The following is a 23831-nucleotide window of genomic DNA, read 5'->3' as shown; positions in this document are numbered from 1 at the left end:
TCTGCAGCGGTCTGTAGTTACACATCACAGATTCACAGATAGGCAAAAAGATATTCCAGAGTCAAATATGGCTTTGTTATGGGTACACCAAGGAAATACTCTTTTTATTTCAAACTAATTGACTTAACTTTACCTAGATGTCATGGGTACATGTGTACCTAGACACGTTTTGGTGCGTAGATTCATTTGTTTCGTATCTAGACAAAGCTAAGTTGATTAATTTGTAACAAATGGAGTATCTCTATTCCTTGCCTTCTTTGACTAGTCAAGTTTGTTACCTATGAATGTGCGCGGGAATTTTATGGTAAAATGAGCAAGTATACCACGACGCGAGGACACCACCGATGATAATTAATTGATGTTACCGGTGGATTCCTTATATGAGGCTAAGGGTGGACAAAAACGGTGTCACGGTTTAACCGGTTTAAACTAGTTCATTTTGCTAATAGATTGGAATTGGGGACTGAATCCGTGAGCGGCACACCAACCCGTTTTCACGGTGTCAGTTTTTGCACATCCGTATAAGAGGCATGAAATGTTGGCATGAATATCACTATTTTTGCACTACTTGTTGCATGTTGTATTGTAATTTGTTGCCATCATATTGTTGTTTTCACATCATGAATTGCAGCCGTTTTTCTTCATTGTGACATGTTACTTAGCAAGGGCATCAACATTAGGACTAGGATATATAGCCCCTTTCCCGGACCCATAGATGATGCCTCTAATTCTTTATTTTTTTCAAAATGGAGGGCGGAGCTCCAGCCTTTGCATCAAATGATGTTGCCTCTAATAGGAGTTTGCCAATTTTCATAACCACATTGACGTGCTATATGGCACCATGTTATTTTGAAACATGATGAGAAAAAAGATAAGAATGGAATTTTCACTCGGGCAAGAACAAGAATAAAAATATTACCTTATTAGAGGGAGTACTTTTGAATTTTTAATTATCACGATGTGCTTATAAGCGTGGACTTCCACCTTTGCACTTTTGTATTATCGAACAATTAAATGGGCTATGGTGCAAGCAAAGGCAAGTTTAAAGACTTGCCAACTAAAGTAAGTTCCCTTATTTATGTAATTATCTTATGCCACGATGGGAAATATTTTATCTTTACTATTAAATGGGAGTTGGTCGTTTGACACTCAACGCATTTTGGTGGTCATCATTAAAAGCATCCGGACCGTCCAATATAATCTTGTTGTCTCCGCTTCGTCCGATCTACTTTTATGACTTGTGCGTCTAATTGGGGCATGCAAGAAATCTCTCACCATAGCGCATAATTTTCCACGATCAGGGGAGAAAAAAAGGCAGCAATTGAAGAGACAAATCAGCCCAATGTCAGCTTAGTTAATGAAGAATCGGCCATTTGCCAGGTTAGCAAGGAAAGATATATTTCCTTGCCCTCACGCTGGTTCTTCTCTCCCACCGTCGCACCCGAGCAGGAACGCAGCAGCCATCGTCGAACAGGTTGCCCGAGCAGAAAATCAACTCAGTCGTTGGCGTCCAGGTACGTAGTCGCCATTGTTTCTCTCCGGTATGCAGTTGCCCGCGCCCAGGTCTGGATGGCCAATCTACTTCAGCCAGGATCAACAACATACGTCTTGCAGCAATAAAATTTGAGTGGAAAACATTTTTTGTCGGTGAAAACTCATCACCTTCAAAAATTCCATGCTGATTCATATGCATCAAGTGACTAGAAAAGTTAGAAAGGATCACATAAGAAAAGGAAACAGCCTAAATCGAACATACAGAAAAATAGAAATATGACACCGCCAAATCTCAAAAGGAAACGGCGAGCTTTGAGAGGCCGTTCCCCTCACGTCATCCCCTCCAGGCTCCCGAGGGAGCGAAACCCTAGCCCCTCCGCCGCCAGCACCATCTCTGTCCTGCCCCCTCCCCCCGTCGCCCCCAGAGGCGCTGCTGCCCATGCCCGCCGGCGCCGGTGAACGGGGCGGCGGGGATCGGAGCCCTTGGCTCCTCGCGCGGTGAATAGGTGGAGGACCTCCACGCCAGGCTCGCTGTTGTTGATGCGGCTGCTCCGTGGTCTCCTGCCGCGCTGGTGCTGGTTACTCTGATGCGGCTCGGGTAAGGGAGGGTTGCTGGTGTCTTCCTCGGCGGGGGGCTCCGGTATGCCAAGGCGGCAGCCCTGGGCTGGTGGACGGCGTCGACTCTCCAGCGGGGTGCCGCTCGTGTGGATGCTGGTTGCTGACCTCGGCTGCATGGGCAGCGGTTCGGTAGCAGGTGCTGGTCCGGCGTGTTGGCCTCTCCGGCGTCACACGCGTCGGATCGGAAGGCTGCATTTCGTCTGTTTGATCTGTGGCCTAGCCTGGCTGCCGGATCTTGGCTAGGAGGGTCACGGTGGGCTGGGGGGGACTGTTGTCTCTAGGAGAAATCCCTGGCTGGTTGGCCATGACGGTGGCGACGCCTGCGGGTATCGTTCTCTTGTTGGAGGCACCGTCGAGGTTCTCCTCCCTCCTACCATCCCCTGGTTGCCCGGGTGAAACCCAATTCTTCTCGGAATGGGCGGCGGCTATGCCTCCAGCGTGGTGTCCTTCTTAAAGGCGCCGCCTTGGGTAAAGTTTTGTTGGTCCAAGTTCGTTTGGTGGCAGTGGTTGGATCCTTCCGCGGCGCCTCTCTTCGGTTCTCCGGCGAGGGTGCTACATCTTGTTGGAGTTGTTGTTCCTTCGTGGCACCAGATGCTTGCGTTAGACCGGGTGAGCTCTCAGGCCTGGTGGTGGAGCTGTTTTGGTTGTGATCTTGGTTGTTCTTGGTGGTCGTGCTTGACCTCTACTCTCCGGTTTCAATGGCTTTGATCTTCGTTTGAGCTCTAGGGTGAGCAACTCCGGCTGACGGTGCAGCGTCCTTCGATCCAGGGCGAGGGAGCATGGGTTCTCTTCGGCTTCGGAGATGGAGCAGGGAAGTTGGCCCTTTGGAGTATGCTAGAGCTGGTATCTCTTCGATGGTGGGCTCCCTCCAGGCTTCAGCTTTCGCCGCTTCGCGTGTGTGGCTTCGCCTTGGTGGATGAGGAATTCAACGATCAAGTTGTGTGTCTTGTTTTTCCTGTTTGCTTGTGTGCGTTGTTGTCTTGTAAGCTGATCTGCCGTTTCGGGCGTTATTAATTTAATGCAGGGCTTAGACCTAATGTTTAAAAAATCTCAATTTTGGTGGAGTCATCTGTAGAAGCAACCCAATCAATAACAAGCTTACTGCGGCAATCAACTAAAGCCTGCAAGAGGGGCCTGCATTGTCTTTTTTTTTTCTTTTTCATCAAGCTCCACTATTAGACACCAGCAATAATTCAAAAGGTAAAAAAAAGTTATAACTGTGCTAATCAAACTTACCTTCACCACAGAGAGGTAAGAATCAGATAGACCAGTGTACTTTCCAACCATAGCAATCCTCACCTGAAATAAGATCATTAGTCACTTGGACGCTCTCCAACCAAGGCCAAGAATCAAAGTGGAAAAAAGGCTAGCAGTATCCTGCAGCCCACTCATCCAATTTTGGCTCACCGGGAGAGCTGAAAATGTGTACACATAAATATATAGTACATCTTGTACCGACAGAAAATACATCGAAGCATCTTAAAATTGTACTTACAGTCTGTTCTAGAAAAATCAGAAAGTGTGACTTATTTGAAACAAACAGTAAGTGCCAATATTCAGATTTAAAGTTTATTAATTTTCTGTACTTGTGTTATTCTGAAACGTTAAATCATGTGGTCAGGTTATGTCTTCCTCTGAATGTTTCTAGCAGTGCATATGAATCTCCGTCGGTGTGTGGGGAGGGGGGGGGGGGGGGGGAGGGGTACGGTATCCGATTTAAAGAATTAACAAACAAAGATCCAGGTGAAATAAGTGAATAAACAAAGAGTACGAGCTGGTATTCTTAATCGTCTGCTGAGAAGAAAGAAGATTACCTAAAGAAGCAGAGGATAGCCCAACAACAAACAAAAGGCTGCAACTCTACGGAAAACCAAAACTGATCATGGGTGCATATGCACCCGGTATGTATAAAACATATTTTAAAAAATAAAAAGTTTAGAAAAAAATTAGCATGTACTTTTGTACCCTGTGTAAAATAGACAAATAATGCCGCCGGTTCCGCGTTGTCCTACATGACACCCCTCTTGCTACGTATCTTCTTGAGATTCCTCTCGCCCCGCATGCCCAACACAAGCAACGTTGCCCCGAAAATATACTTTCTTCATACCAAAATATGATGTGCACTTAATTTTTTTGTGAAAACTTAACTTTAATTTTGTTTTATAATATGTCCATGAAATTAGTATAAAGATATATAAATTCTATAAATTAACAAGACAAATGCTGCCATTTATGCGTTCTCAATACATATGTCAGGTATATATTAGTGGTAAAAAAATTATACATCAAAGACTATGTAAAATAAAGTGGGTCTTACATTTTGAGATAAAAAGTATACACTGTTTTTTTACATGGCAGCCTGGACATATTTTCCGTGCTACAAATTGTGCAGCTCTCCACTTCCTCTATTTACACATAAATTTCCACAGTCTGTGCCCATTAATAAGATTTAGAATTCAAATCTTCATGTTATAATATTTTACTTCTCATCTCATATTCTTTGCGATCGTAAAAATAAGACATATTTTGTTGTGTTCAAACAATTCTTTGATCTACGATTGCTCAATAAATATAAGGTTATAACACATTATATTTTTGACACTCAATCATAGGAACGGAAAGAGTATACGATTATGATTCCTACACGATGGGCGTTGGAAGGAAAAAAATTACACAATCGAAATATGTGCAATGGGAGAATTGTCCATTTTATGCATGTTATATATAAACCATATTTAAATTTTCTATCGATATATGTTGCGCTTTGCTTTCTGCACACATGACATTAAATTATGGAAAATAAAATTTAATATTTAGCTTTTTACATTTACACGTTCAACATTATGTAACATCATAAAATAGGTCGTGGCAACGCACGGGCATTCAACTAGTACTTACACACATAGGTGTGAGTGTCTCCGTCATCGTCTTCCACGGCACCATTGTTTAGTCGCTCATGTTTAAGTCAACAAGTTCAACAACAGGACGATATCGATGGTAATTTAGTTTTGAAAGGTTGTTTGCTAACAAGATTACCTTTTGAAAGTGGCTATCGCTTATCTGAGATCTTTTCATGCAAACCCTTGTTGTTTAGATCATAATCTCTGTAGAGTTAACTTAGAAACAACCTAGAAATAACTACTCCATCCGTCCCAAAATGTAAGGCGTCTAAAGATTAGTCAAAAGTCAACGTTTTTCAAGTTTGACCAAGTTTATACACAAAAATATAAACATTTACAGTAGTAAATCAACATGAATAGATTCACCATAAAATATTTTTTTAATATGTCCATTCAATATTGTAGATGTAAATATATTTTTCTAAATATTTGATCAAAATTAGTAAAGTTTATTTTTAACCAGTTCTTAGACAGCTTACATTTTGGGACGAAGGGAGTAAGAAATAGCCTAGAAATAACCTAGAAGTGGGTGTATGCATGTGTATGCGAGTGTCTGCGTTTCTCAAAAAAAAACACCTAGAAATAATCAAGTTGTATTATATTAGCGGCATAGCTTATTTTGGTGTTGAAACACATTATGTTCTGTTTTAATCATGGTTGTACTTTCAGTTTAATTTTGTAAGTTCCGCAACACAATGATAAGTTTATGTTTTTTTTTTTTTGCACAAGGGAGGGGTCTAGAATACCCCAGGGGATTTTCATTCCAAACGTGGCAGGTACAAATTACATTGAGGCCCTTTTACATCACTCGTACTGAGAAACCAAGAATTTGAAGAAAGGACCTCAAAATAAGCAAAAACCACCCTAGAACTAAAGAAACAAAAGCAATCGAGTCCTGGGTAGCCTACGCCACCGGACGCCGGCGTCCTCAAGATATCTCCGTCGAGGAACGGGGCGCAAGTGCCCGAACACCCGATTCCAGCGCCAATCCGTCGCCGCCAGACACCTAGAGACCACCGGGGACGAACCACTTGATGGTGACAAGGCGCCGAGCTCCAGCAGCGAGGACGAGGAAGAGCCTCCGTCCTGGAGGTTGTTGAAGATTGGCCGCCACACCGGCCATGGATAGCAGAGGCACAGATGCCCCTAGCTTGGATGCGCACGTCGATGACGATCCGCCGCCACCGAATCAGGAACCGCCCGGAGAAGAACGAAGCCTCCCTCTTCCGCCTCCCCTCTCCACCACGGCAGGACAGAGGCTGAGAAGAGCTGCAGCTCCCCCCTCTCAGACAATCCCCAGCAAGAACACCATCGGCCTTATTAAAGGAGACGATGCTCCTCTTCCTCACGAGCAGCTCCGGCCACTGGAGCAACCACATGGCGAAGAGGAAGCCTACCTGGTGCCAGATCTGGCCGAACAGATCAAGCACCCCGCTCCAAACAACTGGCATCACGCCAAGATCCACAAGGGTAAACCTAAAAACTAGGAGAGGAGAGGACCTAGACTAGACCTAGACTACACCGGCGCACCACCTCCAGCGTCCCCGGCCGGCTAATCCGGCGGAGAGGCTTCGGATCGGCCCGGAGAAGAGAAGGGCTCGACCAGTTACTGTAGAGAGGTGAGAGCTGATGGGGGGGGGGGGGGGGGGGGGATGGAGTGCACGATAAGTTTATGTGTAAATAAGCTCGTCAAAAAATTTAGAAAAATATAACCAAACCATCACCAAACGGAGCCGTAGGTGCCCATTTGCCATTCACGGCCGGTTAGACAGCCTTTTGGAGGCCGTGGAAATTTCCGCTAGCTAACAAAAGTACCTGGTGCAAAGGTTCAGCATCTGTCTTACTTCCATCCAGTCCAACTTGGATAGTTTAGTTTTAATCTAACAAGGTGTTCGCCATGTCGTTTTTGGACATTGACACATGTTACGTGTCCTTGAATCGTTAGACCGTAGGAAGTGGAAGGCGAGGAAAATAAAGTGCGCGTAATTTAAAAAATGGAATGCATTATACAATGGTGAGCACTGAGCAATTTTTTTCTCGCCTGGTGAGCAGCGGCCAGCTATATCTTGCTGTGAATATCACCAATAAAGTCGCTTCGATATTGTTTAGTGCATATACAGTAGGTACACCGGTGGGGAAGATAAGAATATCGACGTGCTTTCGTGCTCGTTGTATAAACAAAGGAAATGGTAGCTTTCTTTTCATGGCGATGATGACAATTGCTTATTATTCTCTGGAACGACATCTAGTGCAGACTTGATATTTCCATGCAACCGAAGGCAGTGTCCAGTAGTTGGATCAATCACACGGAAATTCATGTAGATTTAACAACATCTACATGGTTTGATATATTATTTTAGCAAACCTTCAGATTTTATTGACAAACTAGCGAGAATATATCAAGTCAAATGAAGTGAAACACGCATAGCTATCCTTGATATTTAAACTAAAAGTTGGGTGAGGGAATGAGGATCAACATATATGGCCGTTCACTGTCAAATCTTTATACAGAAAGTTTCTGACGTTTGAGTGAATAGATATTTTAGACATTTGTAGAAATGTAAATTAGCATCAAAATGCATATTTGGTTATAGTTAATGACAATATGTAAATTAGGGGCTGGCAGAAATAAATGGTAGATAGTTTTTACCTCTCACGAGGTGGCAACCATTGACAAGGGATTAACTTATCAATGCCTACGGATTATAGACTAGGGTTTAGTTGGAAGTAGAGGGCAAATAGATCTCGAGGGTTTCAGCTGAAAAGTACTCGACGATTAAGAAACTAGGGTTGTGTTGACAATGGATTCGATCCCCTCTTTGTCCCTCGACTCCCCCTTATATAGGAGGCGGAGCCGAGGATACCGTGTTACACAAGATTACAGATTCCGGAAGACTCTCTGAGTTCAACCAGTAAAATTACAAATCTCTATATTTCCTAATACAACTCTATCTTTCCTTAATACTAATTGGGCTTCCGAACTTCATATTCTCCGACTTGTGGGCCTTCAGTAAACCCCGGGTACCATCTCTGGCAGGTCCATTGGGGATGCCTATGTCAGTAGCCCCCAAGATTTTGCTTGAATCGAAGAATCAGGGAAAATCTCCAACTTTATAATATCAAATAACTTTTTCAAGCCATCACACATCTTTAGATAAACAGTTATATATTGTACAGGGATAATGGTAATTGGGGCTAGTTCATTTGACGGATCAGGTAATAGTTAACTGCTCTAGTGGCAATCCGTAAAAACCTACTTCAAGATCACGTCCCTGGACATTATCTCGGGATACTGGTGTTAACTCGACATGTGTCGCTTAAGGTCTTACCATCTGTCGAGTCCCAGTCATGTTTTATCGGGTACCTAAGGCGTCCTTTAGGATTTTTATTCGTATCTGTTGATACGGAAAAAAGTAGCAAACCGACGTCAGAGACGGTGCCACGCCGCTCAGGATGGACCCGGGGTCTTACCTTTGCAGAGTTTTGCGGCATTCAGAGATTATTCGCGACTTTGGCGCTCTGAGAATATATTGTCGAGTGCTTTTTCGGCTGTTGAAATAGCACATTATATTGAGTCAACGGATGACTTATCTTGTCCTCCCGATGGGAGTATATGAAGAGTTATTTGTATAACTCGAAATATGCTCATTGTACTCCTTATAATTTCATCGGGCGCGCGAACAGCGTTCCCGATGGGAGTAGCCCCCGAGGCTACAACCAAGAACTTGTACTTAGTTGTAGGCTCAAGATTTTCACGCGTTTTGTCGCTATATTGTCATCACGCCTTTTTTTTATTCCTGAAGGCGGGGAAGTTGAATAACGAACTGTCGTTGCCGACGAAAACTAGGGTACTTCTCGCCCTGAGAGCGAAGTTGCGGGTTCTCAGTAATCTGCGGCTTCCTCTGAAAGAGAAGCTGAATCTGAGGCTACCGAGTCGACGCACTCCCTCCCGTCTGCTGTTTCTCCAAGGAACAAAAGAAAAAGGGATGAAGTCGCAGACTCCGGCACCTCCAAAGCCGGCGAATCTCCTGCCGAAGAAGTTGTTCCCGAAGAAGAGGGGACAACTTTCAACCCTTATGATGATGCCCTTGTCAGCTCGTAAGTTTCTGTCGCCTTTTTCTTTTTGCACCCGATATTTTGCATGTCTTGTTTCTTATACTTTTGCTTGTTGTATAGTGGCGACGAGGAGGAAGATCCTCCTATTGACGTGACTGCTCGAACGAGCACGTCTCGTACTTTAGTTATTTCCGAGGCTCGTCCTGACGCGGACAAAACCTCGCCTCCTCAGCAAGATGTAGGGCATCCGACTCCTGTCGCGAGCCCCCGTGCCCCTTCGCCGAAGAGAGCGAGGATTGAGCCTGAGAGTCTAGTCTTTTGACTAGTAGTTCTGCGACTCCTCATATGGAGATGTAAGTGTTCTGCTCAATTTATTTTTTGCGGTCGAACTTTTTTCCCTATGTTGTCTTTCTCATCCCTATTATTTTCCAGCCTCTGATGAAAGAGTTTGTTCGTCTTGGTACCCAATTTATCGGGTACTGTGACCTTGCCGATAAGCTGAAAGGTATTTCTTGCCTGCTGCATTTCATCGAGTAGATTCTTCTCTCCTATTTTGCTATAACTTATGTCACCCTTTATTTTGCTAGAATCCCTTTCTGAGGCAAATAAGCGTGCTGATGATCTTGCTTGCAAGCTTGAACAAAGTGAAAAAGCTCGCGAAAAGGCTGAATCAGATGCTATCGCTGTCGAGGGTCTTCGAAAGAAACTCCATGACGCGGAAAACGCCTTGAGCGAAAACACGACTCGGCAGTCTGCTCGCGAGGAAGACATCATCGCTCGCTTGGAGTCGCAGAACTGGCGCTTCGTTAGTAAGTGCTTTAACCACTTTGATTCATCGTAGATGTTTGCTTTTCCATGCATTTCATGATAACTCAAAGATTTTGTGTCAGCAGGGAAGACGAACCAAGATTTTGAACTGGAAACTCCTGAAGATGATCGCCTTCTGGACGCTCTATCTCTCCTTGAAATTCATGGAGACGAAGTTCGCCAGAGCATCGCTGATGCTAGGTCAGGGTTGTCGCGGCTTTTTCCATACTTCTTCGCGAAGAAAGAGGAAATCGACACTTTTGCTGCCCTGGCCAAGTGCTTCATCCCCAAAGAAGATCTTGGGCTGGGTCTCCGGCAAGAAGGTTTGAAGATTGGCGTTGAAGGCACCATCGCATTGGTTGCTGACAGCCAACAAAACATCGACTGGGCGAAGGTTGGCGATGCGAAGAAGATGGAGACGAAGAGGTGGCAGTCTTTGATTAAGGCAGCCAAGCCGAACTCGAAGAAGATCCTCCCCTTCCTCGGATGCAAGCCAACTCCTTCTCCTAGTTCGACGAAGCCGAAGGTCAACTAGACCGTCTTGTCTCTGTCTTTTGTTTGTTCTTTCTCTTTTGACGTTGTCGCCGTAGTAGCTTTGGCGACAGCTGACCCCCATTGGTTCACTAGGGACCCTCTTTTGTAATACTCATGTAAGTATCCACATGAATCAATGAAAAAGCTATTTTGCCGAGTTATTGATGTCGAAATATTTCTTTCCAGTTGGTTTTTGACAACTATACCATGGTCCCTCGTTCTTGGGATGCATTACCAGCCGCGTCCTACTCGAGAAAAACCCCCGTTGTCGAGTTTACTGGAGGTTCTTCAAGTGCTACATAGAATGAGGATTTGAACGAGCTTCAACAACAACTTCAGTTGATGAAGAAGCAAACTCTCGTGATAATGGAGCAGTGTCGAAAATCTTCTGAAAGGGAGAAACTTTCTCTTCAACAAGCTCAGGAAGCCCTAGTGTTGAAGGAAACTATTACTGATGACGCATAAAGCACACGCCCGTTGGGAACCCCAAGAGGAATGTGTGATGCGTACAGCAGCAAGTTTTCCCTCAGTAAGAAACCAAGGTTATCGAACCAGTAGGAGTCAAGGAGCATGTGAAGGTTGTTGGTGGCGGAGTGTAGTGCGGCGCAACACTAGGGATTCCGGCGCCAACGTGGAACCTGCACAACACAATCCAAATATTTTGCCCCAACTTAACAGTGAGGTTGTCAATCTCATCGGCTTGCTGTAACAAAGGATTAAATGTATGGTGTGGAAAATGATGTTTGTATGCGAAGAACAGTAAAGAACAATGTTTGCAGTAGATTGTATTCGATGTAAAAGAATGGACCGGGGTCCACAGTTCACTAGTGGTGTCTCTCCAATAAGATAAAGCATGTTGGGTGAACAAATTACAGCTGGGCAATTGACAAATAAAGAGTGCATAACAATGCACATACATATCATGATGAGTAGTGTGAAATTCAATTGGGCATTACGACAAAGTACATAGACCGCTATCCAGCATGCATCTATGCCTAAAAAGTCCACCTTCAGGTTAGCATCCGCACCCCTTCCAGTATTAAGTTGCAAACAACAGACAATTGCATTAAGTATGGTGCGTAATGTAATCAACACAAATATCCTTAGACAAAGCATTGATGTTTTATCCCTAGTGGCAACAGCACATCCACAATCTTAGAACTTTCTGTCACTGTCCCAGATTAAATGGAGGCATGAACCCACTATCGAGCATAAATACTCCCTCTTGGAGTTACAAGTATCAACTTGGCCAGAGCCTCTACTAGCAATGGAGAGCATGCAAGATCATAAACAACACATATATGATAGATTGATAATCAACATAACATAGTATTCCATATTCATCGGATCCCAACAAACGCAACATGTAGCATTACAAATAGATGATCTTGATCATGTTAGGCAGCTCACAAGATCGAACAATGATAGCACATGAGGAGAAGACAACCATCTAGCTACTGCTATGGACCCATAGTCCAGGGGTGAACTACTCACACATTAGTCCGGAGGCGATCATGGTGATGTAAAGACCTCCGGGAGATGATTCCCCTCTCCGGCAGGGTGCCGGAGGCGATCTCCTGAATCTCCCGAGATGGGATTGGCGGCGGCGGTGTCTCTGGAAGGTTTTCCATATCGTGGCTCTCGGTACTGGGGTTTTCGCGACGAAGGCTTTAAGTAGGCGGAAGGGTAGGGTTGGAGGCGTCACGAGGGGCCCACACACTAGGGCGGCGCGAGCCCCTCCTTGGCCGCGCCGCCTTAGCGTGTCGCCACCTCGTGGCCCCACTTCGTAACTCCTTCGGTCTTCTGGAAGCTTCGTGGAAAAATAAGACCTTGATTTCGTCAAATTCCGAGAATATTTCCTTTTTGTAGGATTTATGAAACCAAAAACAGGAGAAAACAGCAACTGGCTCTTCAGCATCTTGTCAATAGGTTAGTGTCGGAAAATGCATAAATATGACATAAAGTGTGTATAAAACATGTGAGTATCATCATAAAAGTAGCATGGAATATAAGAAATTATAGATACGTTTGAGACGTATCAAGCATCCCCAAGCTTAGTTCCTACTCGCCCTTGAGTAGGTAAACGATGACAAAGATAATTTCTGAAGTGACATGCTATCGTAATCTTGATCAATACTATTGTAAACATATGTAATGAATGAAGAAGCAATGGTAAAGACAATGATTAAACAACTGAATCATATAGCAAAGACTTTTCATGAATAGTACTTTCAAGACAAGCATCAATAAGACTTGCATAAGAGTTAACTCATAAAGCAATAGATTCTTAGTAGAAAGTTTTGAAGCAACACAAAGGAAGATATAAGTTTCAGCAGTTGCTTTCAACTTCAACATGTTTATCTCATGGATAATTGTCAACACAAAGTAATATAATGAATGCAAATAAGCAAATATGTAGGAATCAATGCACACGGTTGACACAAGTGTTTGCTTCTAAGATAGAAAGAAGTAGGTAAACTGACTCAACATAAAAGTAAAAGAATGGCCCTTCGTAGAGGGAAGCATGGATTGCTATATTTGTGCTAGAGCTTTTATTTTGAAAACAAGAAACAATTTTGTCAACGGTAGTAATAAAGCATATGTGTTATGTATAAGATATCCTATAAGTTGCAAGCCTCGTGCATAGATTACTAATAGTGCCCGCACATTGTCCTAATTAGCTTGGATTTACATGGATTATCATTGCATAACATATGTTTTAACCAAGTATCACAAAGGGGTACCTCTATGCCGCCTGTACAAAGGTCTAAGGAGAAAGCTCGCATTGGATTTCTCGCTTTTGATTATTCTCAACTTAGACATCCATACCGGGACAACATAGACAACAGATAATGGACTCCTCTTTAATGCATAAGCATTCAACAATAGATAATATTCTCATAAGAGATTGAGGATTGTTGTCCAAACTGAAACTTCCACCATGGATCATGGCTTTAGTTAGCGGCCCAATGTTCTTCTCTAACAATATGCATACTCAAACCATTTGATCATGATAAATCTCCCTTACTTCAGACAAGACGAACCCTAGCCGTGACGAGGCGCGTCCGGGCGCCATATAAATCCCCACGGCGAACCCTAGCCTCAATTCTTTTCCCTCTGCTCAATTTTCCCCTTTCCTACCGAAACCCTAGCCGCTCAGATGTCGACCATGGCCGTCGTTCAGAGCATCCCCGAGCTTCGCCGTTACCACCGCTGAGACCGCCGTACTCAACAAGCTCTTCCTGCAAGAGGAATCAACCCCGATTGGACCGTAGCGCCGCCGTCGAGCTCGTCTTCTCCGACGACGGGAGCGAGCGATTCCGGCGAAACAGGCCCCGGCAAGCCACGCCGTCAAGCGCGTCGTGCTCACGGTGAGCTACTGAGTCCCCAGAGCTTCCTAGCCCTCTCCCTAGCATCCTGCAACGCCCTAGCACCGTACACCCGCACGTTGTTCCGCTCGGCCTCGTCGCCGGCGAAGCTCCGATGACGATTAGCCGGCGGCGCCACCACTATTAGGTTCGCCTAGATGTCCTCTCGCGATTGAGCACACGCACGAGTCCGCGGGAGGCCTCCAACGCCGGCGTCGACGATCGGCGCCGCAGTAAGGCACAAGGTTGCCACCTCGGCGCCATGTGGCCTCCAGCGTGGACACGGACCCACCAGCCAGTGGCTGTTTGGGTAGAATCCCGGGTAGCTTTAGTCAATCCAGTTTTAAATTTAAATCTAGAAAATTGCTGCAACTTTAAATAAATCTAGAAAATTCAATTTAAGTCAGAAAAATATAAATAAGATATTAAAATTCTTAGAAAAGAAAACTCTACCCAATAAAAATATAAAATGAAATTTTTATTTTTAATAAAAATTCAATTATTTAATACTTGATATTTAAGCCTTTTATTCCAATTCTAAATTCAATTAAAATTCAATAATTAGTAAAAAATTCAAAATTAAATAAAAACCAGTAAATAAATAAAGAAAACATTAAAATTAATTTTTCTTATTTGTTATTTTGTTAAATCATTATCAGAGAGAAATAAACCCTAATTAATAATTACCCTAATTATTAATTATTTAAAAAACAATAAAATGCCAAATTCAATATTATTTTTATTTCCAAGATACTAATAACTTCAACTTTACCATGAAGTTATTAATCATAGAACCATAGGGTAATTAGCAAACCCTAATTCATTATGAAATGATGTAACAACCTTATCATTTCGTGTATAATACTAAAACCCTAATTCTATTATGAAACCCTAGTTCCACCATTTTATGTATGAACCCTAAATGGTTTCCAAAACCTAAACACTAGATATAACATGAGATCATGTACTTACTCTTGATTCATAGAACCATAATTAGCAAATTAATAATTGCTATGTTCACATAAAATCTAGGAGTCCTATTATCAATAATTTAATGTATGCATATCTATTCAACCTAGTTAATCAAGTAGGATCAACCAAATCTAAACCCTAGCTTCCATTACCAAAACCATCATCTTTAATTATCCATGCTTAGCATCACACCATTGTGATGAACCCAAATAGCAACCATGCTTATTATCTTGCATTACCTAACCATACTCCACTAAACCCTATTAGTGTAAGATAATTAATAATCATCCTACTTAGGAGTCAACTATTTCTTACTTAGTAAATCCAATAGCAAACCCTAGACAACCTTAAACCTAATTGGGATACTTCTTATTACTTAAGAAGTATATTCTTCAAAAGTTATTCTTTTGAAGTAAACAGAGAATCATCATCAACCCTGCTTAATAGGACCTATAAACAATAGCTATCTATTACCACTAAGATATATCACCATGATAGCAACCATTAATTGCTTAAGATACTTAGGCTTCACTAAAACCATACAAGCCCTAGTTATTAATAAATCCAACCCTGTTAGGATCCATTTAATACTTACTCCAGAAACTAGATAAAACCATAGTCAACCATAGAACCCCACCAACTTAATTATCATACTTGTTCTTTATTAAAGGACATGTTCTTCAAAAGTTATTCTTTTGAAGTATATGATAATTAATCATTAACCATGCCATGTAGTGCTAAAACCAACCACTATTCATTACATGTTAGGAATATACCAAATGTTATTGTTGTGTGCTACTAGTGTTATTATTATGATATATTACAACACCTGTTTATGATACCAATCAACCAATCCTTAATAAGAACCTTGTTGTGAATCACTCTAAAAGTGCAACACACCCTGAACCAATCATTACAACTCACTGATCCTAAATCATCGGGGTTAGGTCACGCTTAGAGCGATTGCATCTCATTCTTATGCATTATTGCATCCTTGCCAATCTTTTAAACATCGTTCTTACCGGACGATGATGCTATTTCAGAATTTGGAGTTATTGCGTATCGAAGACCTTGCCTGCATAATCTTGCAGTCAAGAAAGGCAAGTTCATCACTTGCTCATGTCATTTGAGTATTTCTATCAAATTACTTGCAAAGTATTATGGTTATCACTATTGCATAAAAATCAAAACCACTACTTTCATAACTATGAATATGACTATGTGGTGGGCAATGGAACCATGGATTGTGTTGATATGGTGGAGGTTCCATTGCACGGGCTTATATCCATCTAGGATTAAACAACAAATGTCGCCAGTGATTCTTGTGCCGTAATACCCGTGTTAACCATAAGATCCGGAGTGGGACGGAGTAGTCAAAAGTGTTTCCACCTCTCGTTCATCAACGGATGCGCTTTACCGTAGACACTTGTATCTGTCAGGGCAAGCGGTTGGCTGGGGAAGCCTTAAGTCCCCACGGCATAGTCCGTAGACACTTGTCGCTCGAAGTGCAAGCGGTTGGCTGGGGAAGCCTTAAGTCCCCACGGTATTGCGGTCTATGATGGGTTGCAGCTACCGGCGAAGGAGTTTGGTTCGATCCCAAACTGTCATCGTGGTCGGGGTCCACCCGTGAGTGGGAATAATGGGACCGGCGAGGACCCAGGGTCGGGGCATGCAACAAAGGGTGGGTGTTCGAGGTGGACGGGAAGTGTGGACGGGAAGATCACCCGGTTGGCACCAAGGTTAAGATCTCTTATGGGTAAAGCAACACACCTCTGCAGAGTGTAAAGAACTGTGACCTGTCACTCCCTGTTCCGGGATGAGGAACTGCGAACGCGGCCGGAAAGGAGCTCCATGAAGTTCTAGTAAACCAGTGAAGGCTGACGGACATAGTTCTTCTGAATAAAAGCAACCTTTTGAAGAAATGATTATGAAATCTTGCATTGGTATTAGACTTTCTGGTCTAATGCTGTAGCTAGTGCATTAAACACCTCTTTCCTATAATGAACTTCTTGAGTACGCTCGTACTCATCCCACTCTTAAATCCCCTGCTTAGATATGGAGGCATTGAAGGAGGATCTACAGTGCAACTCGGAGACCGAGGAGTCAACAACTACTTCACGGGACATGACCCTGTCAGAAGAATCAGATATCACATCCAACAAGGAGAAAACCTAGTTTAGCCATAGAAGGGAACTAGCTTCCTAAACCTAGCTCCTATTTAGCTAGAATCTATTCATAGCCCCTATAGCTAGTCAAATACTCTACACATAGAGTTCGTGATAGAATTAGACTACGAGTCGTTCTTCTGGAGTCTATTTGCAGATTTACCTCATTGTAAAGTAGGAGGCTGTGCTGATCTTATGTAACTGAGTCTGTATGTAATTCTATAGACATGCCTTGGACCCGCATATGTTTCTGTTGTACCACTCTGAGCGATATAATACTAGTGGAACGGTGTTTCATTGGTGTTATATCAGACTTGCATACTACACCATGCAGTGGTATGCCGGGTCACCACAGTTGGTATCAGAGCAAATGCTTTGACCTTAGGATTAAAACCCTTTAAAGGAGACCTATAGGATTGGTAGTGTCTATAGGAAGTTGTCTTAGTTAAACCAATTCTTATTATGACTTGAGATGGATATTCACTTGAGAATAATCCTGACACACCTGAGTCAACATTTCTTATCTAGCTTACCAAGATAAAATAAAGCTAGTAAGCTAATCCCAAACATGTAGTACCTCATGAAGTCCTTAAAACAATAGATGAGTAGACCCCAGTTGGTATACAATACATGGTAGTCCAAAGAGAGGATACAACCATAAGGAAGATATCCTATTGGAAGATGTGTACCAACACATGTTATGGTTAAGTAAGAACTATTCAGACCTGTAATAGAAGTAATATCAAGTGCTAAAGATTAGTATAGTAGGAAGATAGCCTACTAGAAGGTGTAAACTGATACAAATAATGGGTAAGTAAATTATTCAAACTTGTGAAACAATTGATAGTAAGTGATAACTATGAGTCATATGAGGTAGTATAGACCATGATGAGTCAATCATGGGAGGTAAGGAAGAGAGATAGAAATAAAACATGTCTACTTATAGATGAGAGTTGATAATCATATATGATTCACCTGAGAATCATTATGTGATTTACTAGAGCCTCATAAATATTTAGGAGAAGTACAATAAGAAGCCAGTTGTTCAACAACAGTGCTAGAATTGGGTTCCAAAACAATAAGAAGTGTGCCAAGCACATCATGACCATAGTCTTATGATAGAAACACTCGGAAGTATAGGAGCTATATTTCCATAGTTGTGTGTTTAGTGTAGCAATGTTAGAACCTAGACATATCATGTGAGATAGTCCTCAATAAAATGAAGGTTAAGTAGTACTTCCAAAGAAAATTAGGTTAACCTTAACCATCCCAGACCACTTTGTTTCAAGTTTATCTCATTGCAAATGTGCAATTAAGGTAAAGGTTGAGACAAATAGTAGAATCCCATATACTCGTGCTAAGTATCACGATATAAACCTATCTTATGTGGTGTTATATACTACACATCAGAGCCTGATGTTTAGAGATGTCTTACTCAACTAGTATATTCAGGCTTATGATGGTGTGTATCATATGCACAAAGCTGAATTTTCTTGGATTTTATTGGATTTTCATTATTTGACTAGATCCATACATGAAGTTCGACTTTGATATGCAAATGCATGTTGCAATATCAAGTTCTGACTTGATGCTATAGAGCTAGAGGGTAATAATATTCGTGTGAGGAAGCGACGAATTCTGGAAGATTCCGAAGACAAGATGAAGGTTCATCGGAGAAATAAAGTAAAGTTGTGGGAAGAAACCACAATATTCAGAAAAAAGTACCAATCAAAACTCATGCTTTACCTCAACAGAGGAGTACTTTAGTACATAAGAAGCATAAAGGTAAGAAACATAATGATTATGGTGAAGCTGAAGCAGATCCATAGGCCTTATGGAAGAGGGAATGCATGGGAAATCACTTAGGATACTATAATCATAGTGTCAGCTAGTGGTTTTTCTTGCAACAATAAACCCTCGAAAAAGGAAGATGACCTATGAAACCATAGCAGATATAAGAAGACCATAGTTGATATCAGAAGACCATAACTGGTATAGCATCAATACTACGAGATAAAGTAGAAGATGTCTCGTCCAATTGATCAGAACTTATAATAGAATCCATTTTTAGATAACAAATAGCCATAATTGATATCAAGTAGTCCACCATTGGATTACTGGTACCAAGAAGTTGTGAACAAATAAAATTTTGTTAGCTAAATAATAATGACCTATAAACATTCAGTCGAAGGATTCACATTGGATGTCCACAATTGAGTGGATACACCACAGGTATTCTTCGCAAGATCTTAGAAATAGTACAAACCATAAGTTAGACCTAGACCAATATTCTAACCATCAATTCAATGGTTGGAAGAAAAGGAGTTGAAGACCATAAGAAAACTCTAAGGGGTAGAGTAAAGATTGAGTTGGATGTACAATAACTCAATAATTTGAGCAAGATAGATGAAGAAGGTCTGAACTGAGAGGAAGTTCGATCTTATTTTCATAAGATTGTTGAACACTACTTTCAGAAGGATGTCAGACCAGAAGCCGAGGTTCATACCTCGAGGAAGTAAGAAGTGGACTATAACTTGAGAAAGTGAGTAATATTTACTCAGAAGTATGATAGCTCAAGTAAACTAAAGTTAATGAAGTTGGACGAAGGAAATACCGAAGACCAAACAAAGCTTTAAAAAGGCCAAAGACCGAAGAAGTTTGACCATATCAGAACCACAGACTAATAGAATGATTCCTTTCATGGAACCTAAAGAATCCAAAATAGTTATAGGTATCAACCATAAACCAGGATTGGATGGACTAAATGAGTCTAATCCATTCTTAGGGAAATAAACTATCACGACCATTTCCATGGTAAGTACCTTACCAAGTACCATTATTGCAGTTTTGGTAGTAAGGGAAAACAAAGACCTATTTTATCAATTAGGAGAATGTATCAAATTAGTCCTCAGTTAAGATTAGCAGCACCAGAAGAAGTCCCAATCATTGAATCTTCAATGAGGAAGGAAACAAGATTATGATATTGAAAAAATCATGGAATTGAAGTAAGAAGCCATGGCCCAGAGACAAACACTATTGGATTCCAGGAAGAATCTGGATAAGAGATATATTCAATTATATCTAGCGAGATCACCACGGAGTTCGAGAAATGTTGTAGTCTGCACAAGTCAGATCCACACTCCGAAACGTGAGAGAGATCAAACTTCGAGGACGAAGTTTAGTTTAAGGGGTAGAGACTGTAATATCCCAGGTATTGGGGTTACAAAAATAGAGTAAATAGAGTTGTGCATTGCATTCATGCATAGAAAATCCAGGGAATTTTCGCGCTCTAAAGTAAAACAAATCCAAGAACCGAAGTTTCACTTGACCTTGATGGAATTGAAGTAGATCATCAAGTCAAGTTCTATAAACCTCAATGTGACTTTGTTAAAACCTTGTTTTGGGAAAAGATGATTTGATCTAAGGGGTTAGATCAAATGGAATTAAAACCAACACAAGAAAATACTAATTAAGGATCAACTACTTGATCTTATTAAAGATCATAATATGGTGTTTCTTGAACCAAACCTTTGAACTTAACACCAACAAAAGCTTATCATTAAACCCTAGAGATGGGAGAGGTATATAACCAACAAAGAGATAAGAAGCAAACTCTAAATTATTAACACTTAAAAGTTAAGCAACTACCTTGAGGTACAATGGAATTCACTTTAAAACTAAATACCAAATATAGCAAAACACAAGGACCTAAGTGCATAAAATCCACACATTCTTATTGCAATCATAACTTATTAAATATGTGGAATATTACAAAACTAAATTCATTTACATTACGAATTATAGTTCAAACTATTTGAATAAAATAAACTATGAGTACTTTGAAACTTATATGATCATGCCTTGGTGTAATCAAAATCATCATTCAAAATTGGGGTATAATCCTTATTCTTGACATTTTGATCCCAATTATAATATAAATACAATCACATATGATATAGTGACTCAACCATAAGCATAAGATCATTCTCAAGATATGTAGTAACAAAAGCCACTTGGCTATCCAAAAACAAATCACATGAGAGGATAATACCATGCCACATAGGATGAAAATATCTACATAGCTTGCATCCTAAGCAATGCCACCTTATGCTTAAGGGATTACTATGGATAAGAGCATGACACCCAAGCACCTTACTCATCAAATCAAAGCAAGAGTCATCCACCTATGTGTCATGATACTACAGCATGCCCAAGCCTATAAAAGGAGCCTCACATTCCATTCATTCCATCATCTTACACCATGATGCAAGAAAACCAACACATTGAGCCACTCCATAAAATATTTATGATCAAGATGAAGCAGCTAGGAGGTGGAGGCATGCCACAAGATGCAGGTTTATCAGAATTCCTGAAGAACAAGCTACAGAAGATAGCAAGGTAGAATTCTTAGGCAGACCACATGCTTAGATAATCATATCATCATCCCTTGAGTAGAAACCTAGATTATAGTCCAAGTCCTTGTGAATTGAGAGGGGTAATTGGTACAACCATATCTAAATATTTTTAGTAATAACTTAGGAAGCCAAACTTTGATCATTATAAATTGTGTAATGATCATAAACCCTATGAAATTGAGGTAGAGATATCAAGAACAAGTTGATCATGTTTAACCATGATCATGCTCTTGAGTTATGTAAGGATAAGTTAAATCCTAATAGGATAAGAAGATATCATTCACTACATGAAATCATAGGGAGGTAACTGGTAAGCAAACCTAGGCTTATATCCCAACCCTAACTTGTGAACCACTTGGTGATCATAAGTAGAATCCTACCATATCTATATTACATAAATTAAAGAACCTAAGAAAACCTTAGAGCCAAACTCTATACCTTATATGGTGGGAACCATTCATCAATGTAACCAAAGTTAACTATAAAAAGAACCATAGCCACCCTAATTACTTTAATGATAAATTGAGAATAGCAATAGAAGTTAATTGGGAGGAAGAGCAATCCTAGCCAAGGTAAGATGGAGTTGAAACCCACATAGAACCTATATCCATGTCTCAAGTTAACTTGTGAATTACTTGGTGATCACAAGTAAAACCCTAATCTATATCCCAACATTAGTATGCATCACTTTGGTGATCACCACTATAAACCTAATTCACTATTGAGTTCCAAAACATTTGCCAGTAAGTAAATATAATTCTGGAACTAACCTTAAAATAGGGTTATGGTAACAATCTACATGACCTTATTAAATAAATGCTCACATGAAATCATATGTAAGTAACCAACATCTCAAATAGGAGGTCAAGCCTTAGTGATATTTTAGTACATCCAACCATGCCATTAAGTCCATCTCTTATTGAAATTCATTAATAAGCATTACCTTAAGATTCTTTCCTGTAAGGTAATATCAAATAAAACTCTAAATACCACTCAATAAGAATACTATCATTTGGAAACTAATTTAAATCTTTCCAAGATGATATTCAAATTCATGCCATATGGAAACTTAATTCAAAGTCAAATAATAATTAATAGACCAATGTTTCAATACTCATATTAAAGTGTATAATACCCAACATTAATTACAAAGTATCTTGGGTGGATTACACAAGAATTCAAACTGTAAAAAAAATACAAAACATGAGTGAATTCAAACAGAATTTGAATCAACAAGAAATAAAAACAGAAAAGAAAACAGAAATGGAAAAGGAGAGAAAAAAACCTACCTGGACCTTACCTGGCCGAGCAGCCCACTAGTAGCCCAGCAGCATCGGCCCAACACCAGCCCAGTACCTCTTCGTTGAAATATCAACGAGAGGGGGCCGTCCTCATCTTCTTCCTCCGCATGGACGACAGCACGAAGCCGTGCTCGGCTTCGTCTCGTCGCTGGCGGCTCCTCCTCGACCGAAGGCATGACGAGGCGCATCCGGGCGCCATATAAATCCCCACGGCGAACCCTAGCCTCAATTCTTTTCCCTCTACTCAATTTTCCCCTTTCCTACCGAAACCCTAGCCGCTCAGATGTCGACCATGGCCGCCGTTCAGAGCATCCCCGAGCTTCGCCGTTACCACCGCTGAGACCGCCGTACTCAACAAGCTCTTCCTGCAAGAGGAATCAACCCCGATTGGACCGTAGCGCCGCCGTCGAGCTCGTCTTCTCTGATGACGGGAGCGAGCGATTCCGGCGAAACAGGCCCCGGCAAGCCACGCCGTCAAGCGCGTCGTGCTCACGGTGAGCTACTGAGTCCCCAGAGTTTCCTAGCCCTCTCCCTAGCATCCTGCAACGCCCTAGCACCGTACACCCGCACGTTGTTCCGCTCGGCCTCATCGCCGGCGAAGCTCCGATGACGATTAGCCGGCGGCGCCACCACTATTAGGTTCGCCTAGATGTCCTCTCGCGATTGAGCACACGCACGAGTCCGCGGGAGGCCTCCAACGCCGGCGTCGTCGACGACTGGCCGCCGGTAAGGCACAAGGTTGCCACCTCGGCGCCATGTGGCCTCCAGCGTGGACACGGACCCACCAGCCAGTGGCTGTTTGGGTAGAATCCCGGGTAGCTTTAGTCAATCCAGTTTTAAATTTAAATCTAGAAAATTGCTGCAACTTTAAATAAATCTAGAAAATTCAATTTAAGTCAAAAAAATATAAATAAGATATTAAAATTCTTAGAAAAGAAAACTCTACCCAATAAAAATATAAAATGAAATTTTTATTTTTAATAAAAATTCAATTATTTAATACTTGATATTTAAGCCTTTTATTCCAATTCTAAATTCAATTAAAATTCAATAATTAGTAAAAAAATCAAAATTAAATAAAAACCAGTAAATAAATAAAGAAAACATTAAAATTAATTTTTCTTATTTGTTATTTTGTTAAATCATTATCAGAGAGAAATAAACCCTAATTAATAATTACCCTAATTATTAATTATTTTAA

Source organism: Lolium perenne, chromosome 2, assembly GCF_019359855.2.
Source record: "Lolium perenne isolate Kyuss_39 chromosome 2, Kyuss_2.0, whole genome shotgun sequence".
Lineage (NCBI taxonomy): Eukaryota > Viridiplantae > Streptophyta > Magnoliopsida > Poales > Poaceae > Lolium > Lolium perenne.
The sequence above is the reverse complement of the archived record's forward strand: the minus strand, read 5'-3'. Positions refer to the sequence as shown.